Source organism: Parasteatoda tepidariorum, chromosome 9, assembly GCF_982258835.1.
Source record: "Parasteatoda tepidariorum strain Cologne lab strain chromosome 9, Ptep-v5.0, whole genome shotgun sequence".
Classification (NCBI taxonomy): Eukaryota; Metazoa; Arthropoda; class Arachnida; order Araneae; family Theridiidae; genus Parasteatoda; species Parasteatoda tepidariorum.
This window is the reverse complement of record NC_141763.1, coordinates 18,145,060-18,151,059: the sequence shown is the minus strand read 5'-3', so window position 1 is coordinate 18,151,059 and position 6,000 is coordinate 18,145,060.

Genomic DNA, 6,000 nt, shown 5'->3' with positions numbered 1-6,000 from the left:
ACTGGAGTATTCCCGTTACAGTCTCTGCTCCGCAATGTCGTATAACAGAACAGCTCGCGGCGTAAAGGTGTTACCGCCTAGCCGCCCAAAGACACCCGAACCAGTGGAATCTGATGGCGAATATGTTGATGTCATTGAATACTCTTCAATGGAAGAAGCCGTGTTAGCCAGCAAAGTCCCAGAGAGTTTCATACCACCTGATTACGAGAATACTAGACTATTTGATTTCTACAATAAGTTTGGAAGAAAAGAACTGTCGTCTGCATGGAACATTTTCGATGCATTTCTAAATTCTTGCGAATATGGACAAATATATGACTGTTTCCAGAATTGGAGATCTGGAATTTCCAGTGCCCTCAGTTGTAAGAGAAAAACTGCAGAAGATAATAAGAAATGGCGTGAACAGCAAGAAAAAGTGGAACCCGAGCCAATTGAAGAAAATATCACTCCAGTTCCCGAGTTTATCACTCCTGTGCCCGAGATTACGTCCACCCCTGCGGCGGAAAAAATGGAACTCAGTGCCGGGCCTACGGCCTCGGACTCAGAAAATATCACCGAACCTCCAGCGAAAAAGAGGAGGAAGAGGAAGCAAGCCAAAGCCAAATCAACTAAGCCGTAAATCAGCTCTCCTGCCTCTGCTCCCCCACTTCTGCCGGAGATCCCCACCTCAGCCCCCATGGAAACTACGGAAGAGAATTCCAGTAAACAGATAGAGACTTCCACTACTGATGAGAAAGTGCATTCCAAGTACCTGAAAGTTCTCATACGTAGCCTTCCTAAGGACTTTGACCCAGCAGAAATTTCCCTTGAATTGGGGAAATTAAACTTAGAAATCTACAAAGTTGTACAGTTCCAGAAGAGGGTGGGTGGGGTCAATAGGCTCCTCTCATTTTTTCTAGTTATCCTGCCCAAGCTAGCCAATCACGAGAAAGTCTACCGCACGGAAGAAATCAAGCATCACCCGGTTAGCATTGAGCGTTTCCACGGCAGCCGCGGCAGCTATAATGTTTTCGTTGCCAAGGTTATGGACACTCTCAGCGAACGTGTACAGAAAAACCAAGATGCATGAAATGTGCCGGAGGGCATTTTTCGTTTCAGTGCACGAAAAGCAGAGATACACCAGCTACTTGCTGCAATTGCGGAAAGAACCACACATCAAACTACTCTGGGTGCGAGGCCCGTCCCAGCAAAAAGACTATCCAGACGAAAGCTCGGAGTCCTGCAGCTTCAGCCCACCGACTTGTGACCCTCATGAAAGAACTACAAGAACTCATGAAAGACCAGGAAGTGCTGTGCCTACTACAAACTCTACTAGAGGGATTCTCCCCTTCCAATTGATGCTCCATTGCCTCCAACCCAAGTCTTACTCCAACAAAGACTTTTACCTGAACTTTTTAGTTTAACATATGGACTAACTTAGGACTTTTTAGCTTTATGTCATCATACTTCAGACGAATCGGTAAGTGGCGCTTAGCGCCAAAAGCCGAGATCTCCCACATTCACATCACATCACATCAGTGGCGTTCCTAGAACTTTTGCCGCCCGGGGCGATCTCCAGTTTGCCGCCCTTTCTATTATAAGTCAATCAAATAGTGGTTTTTATAAATTAATACACATAAATAAATTATTAAGTTATTTAATCAATATTAATTAATACACAGAGTAAATTTTTTTAGACATATTTGTATGCACTCGTAAACATATTTATATAATATCTACTCTTCTAGCTTTCATACTGGAAAAATCGTGTATAATGCTCTCAAAATTTATATTATTTGTAATTTCTTGTTCTATTGACAATATTGCAAGATTTTGTAGTCTTAATTGACTCATTGTAGAACGAAGATAATTTTTTATCAACTTCAATTTTGAGAAGCTTCTTTCGCAACTAGCGACACTGATTGAAATTGTTAAAAAAATTCTTAACAAAATTACAACGTTGGGAACAGAATTTTCCAACCTATACTGCTGAATAAATTTTAGCAGATCAAGAGGGCCCTTCTCCCCGTTTTTCCAATGTTTTGCCTCTTCTTTTAGTGTAGGTACAGCCATAAAAACCTGGATCCTTTTTCTTTCAATATGGAACTGTTCTTTATCAATGTCAATCAAGTCATTTATTTGACATTCAAATTCTTCATTTAGTAGGCTACACGATATTATACACGAATATTTTCTTACAAGGCCATGCAACTGATCGAAGCGTTCTTTTATTTCCTTTATAATTCTGTCCATAGATGAAAACATTTCTCTTCGTACTTCTTCTAAGGATAGCCCCACGTCTCGCGAATTTTCCCCACTCATATTTTTTCTCCTTCTAACTCGACGCTCAGTCGATATCTCCAACTCTTCACAAATTATTTTGGCTGCTATAACAGCGTTTTGTACTAGCGTATCTCTTTGTTCCATGAAATGTGTTTGCAAAGAATTTAGTTTTATATGGCATTGGTGGACATTTAACCCTTTTATTTGCAGGTATTTTTGAGCGTCATTAATTTCCAAAAGGACGGGTTCCCATAAATGAAGGTAACATAGAAAAGAAAAAGATTGCATAGAATTGAGTAATACTCCAGCATCTGATCTCGTTTTACTATCTTCTTCTTCAGATGTCAATTTTTCCAAAGCGCTTAAAATGTAAAAAAAATGTTTTTTTACTATAGTTACCGCGGCAGCTCTAGCGCTCCAGCGAGTTTCTACACTGCGTTTAACACCTTGACCAGTGACAGAAAGTAAAACATTCCATCTATGAGTGGAGGAAGAAAACAACGAAAACAACTGTTCGATAGTTCCAAAAAATGTGATGGAATTGATAGCTGTAGAAGCTGCGTGTAAACATGCCAGGTTTAAAGAATGATTTGTACATGCTACAAATTCTGCATTTGGATTTATTTCTTTAATACGAGTTTGAACACCGCTGTGCTTTCCTGCCATGACGGCAGCATTATCGTAAGCCTGTCCTCTGCAATTTTTTATATCTAAACCGTCATTTTCTAATTTCGTTAAAATCATATCTGTGATTTCACCAGCAGTTTTTACTTTAGCTTCTACAAAGTCAATAAACGATTCTACAACTTTAACTTCGCTACCATCAATAACTCGTATCTAATAATTTGACTGGTTTGATCTTTGTGTGAAATGTCAGGAGTGCTGTCAAATATAATACAAAAGTATTTAGCTTGCTCTATTTGATCCATAATTGTTTTTCTGACTGCGCCTCCCAATAGCTCTATGAATTCGTTCTGGATCTTCGGCGACAAATAAGAGATACTATATTTATTACCCATCTTAATTTTTACTACGTGTTCTCGTAATACTGGGTCGTATTTAGCCAATAAGTCAACAAGCTCAAGAAAATTTCCTCTATTTTCCATTGAATCGATGTTTTCCTGATGAACACTTTCACGATGTCCTCGAAACGCCAAATTTTGTTTTGCTAAGAATCTAATTATATCAAGTATTCATGTTAGAATTTCCTTCCATTTTTTCATTTTTTATTAATATTCTGTTGTTGTAGTTTGTCAATTGTTGCGCCACGTCCAAGTCTTATTTCTAATTCCTTCCATTTGGAATATGATCGAATGTGCAGTGGACTCACCTCATGTTGACTAATTTTGGGTTTAAGTTTCCACCATTTGTTAAAACCATTTTCCGTATTAAAACCTGCTTGACAAAGATTATCAAACAGTTTGCAGCAGAAACAATAAATACTTTTCTTCGATGGAGAATATACCATCCACGATCTTAAGAGCTTTTCGCCATTAGGCAAAATTTGAAAAAACCAGTCCTGACTCAGTTTTCTTGTTTCACCTTTGGCTTTGATTGTATTATTAGGACGTTTTACTCCTTCGCTGAAGTCGGCGTCCAAATTTTGAATTGCAAAGGGACCTTGACGTACCAGAAATACTCTTGTATTGTCGTCAATTTTGTTAGGCCATAATCCAATATCTTTCATAGGAATAGACGGAATAATTTGTGCAGCAGATTCTTCATCAGAACTTGATGAACTTTCTACTTCTTCGCCAGTGTGTGAAGCAGGTCTTTCCTCTTGAACAGCATTGGAAAATGTTTTTTCGCCTTCGAGGGCTGCTTCTTCGCCCGTATTTGAGGCAACAATACTAAAAGAACTAGAAGTTGACTTTTGGGAGATATATTTGAGTAGTGCTCCAGTATTTTTAGTCTGTATTTCCTCCCTTCACTTCCTTTTCTTTCTAAATGACGCACCACTTTCTTTTACTCGTTTCATCCTAGGATATATAATAAAAATATAACTTGGCGAAATAAATAGTATATTATGTATAGAAAACGGCAAAGTCATTTTACTACTCTGAATAGCATTTAGAATAACATCTATATCTATAATACGTAATATAATATACTTACCTATAATAAACTCTCGAAATGCACTGGCACCCTAATAATTTGTTTCACTCTTCACTGTTAAAAGATTGAATCGCGAATGAACAAAATGGTTTATAAGCAATTTATCATTCCAAATACAATTCTTCAAAACGGACTGAGTATATTTATCTATTTGCGATTCCTGAAATTGTAACTTCGTCAGTATTTTTGTTTTGTCTCGTTTAGATTTTGTTGTTTGAAAAAGATAGTTCTTATGCCTGCGCCCTAATGCTTTGCAGACCTAGCAGACCGGCGGTCTGCTAGGTCTTCCGCCTTCCCGCCTAGACCGCCTTCCGCCGGCCCTGCTTTTCAAAAGAAAAATCGATGATTTAAAAAAATATTGATATATCACTTCAAAGTAATCATATAAACTTTTCAAAAGAAATGACATTTATAAACTGATATCAAAAAATTTTAGTTAGGAAAAATTGCCGAGCAAAATCGTAAAGATCCTTTTACGAATTCAACGAATTTTAATGAATGCAATAAAATAAAATTATTATCTTGTTCCTGAATTAGAATTCAAAATTTACACTAAAATGCATTTATATACACCGAGGAATAATATTCGAAATCATATAGTTAATCATAATTTATATAAACCAAATATTAAACTTACAATAATCATAATAATCATTTATTATTCAAGAAAGAAAATAAATATGAAATGAATAAGTTGCTTTTTACAACTATAAGTAAATATAAAAAATGCCGCCCCAAGGTAAGTGCCGCCAGGTGCGGACCGCACCCACCGCCCCCCCCCCTAGGTACGCCACTGCATCACATCACATCTCAAATTTTGAACACCGAAAATTAAACTACCTAAAAATAAAACAAATCTACCACTTTTTAGTTTAAAATAAAATTATAATACTTTACAAAAGCCGTGGAAGAAAATTAACACACATTAGTTCCACAAAGTTTTACTTAACGTTCGCTGAAAGCTAAGGGTAACTTAGCTCTCGGTGAATAATGCCATTAAATATCTATAAATGAAAAGTTGCATTTTGAACTTGGAATTATTCAAATAGGAGTAATGCATCGCAGAAAACATATATGTTTATATTTATTCTGTTCTATTAACATGAAAGAGTTGCTTAAAGGATCAAATATGAAGGGAAAAAAATTTAAATGTTCTGTGAATCAAATTTCTCTAATCACGCCATTTGTGATTTTTGAGTGAAAATAAAAATTTTCGTAAATTGTAAAAGCGTTTTCAACAAATGAAATAAATTTATACAATCGTTGTTTACTGTTGCTACTCATAAATTCGCTGTCAGAAACTGTATAAATAACCAGTGAGAATAACAATGTGCCAGTTGTTAAAAGATTATGAGTCTGTTTTGATATTTAACTTAATCATGATGTATTGATGATTAATTCGATAGCTTTTGACTTCTGGTGTGTACGAATCTATTAAGTAAAAATTAACATGCCTTACGTTAGTCATAGCTTAAGTTTTTATAACTAAATGATTAGATTTCTTCAATTTATGTTGAAATCTATTCTCATGTTTAATGTCAAAATATTGACTTGCCTCCTTCAACAATTACAACGATAAAACATTGTTTCTCATTGATTGTTTAATCAGTTCATGGCAAGAAA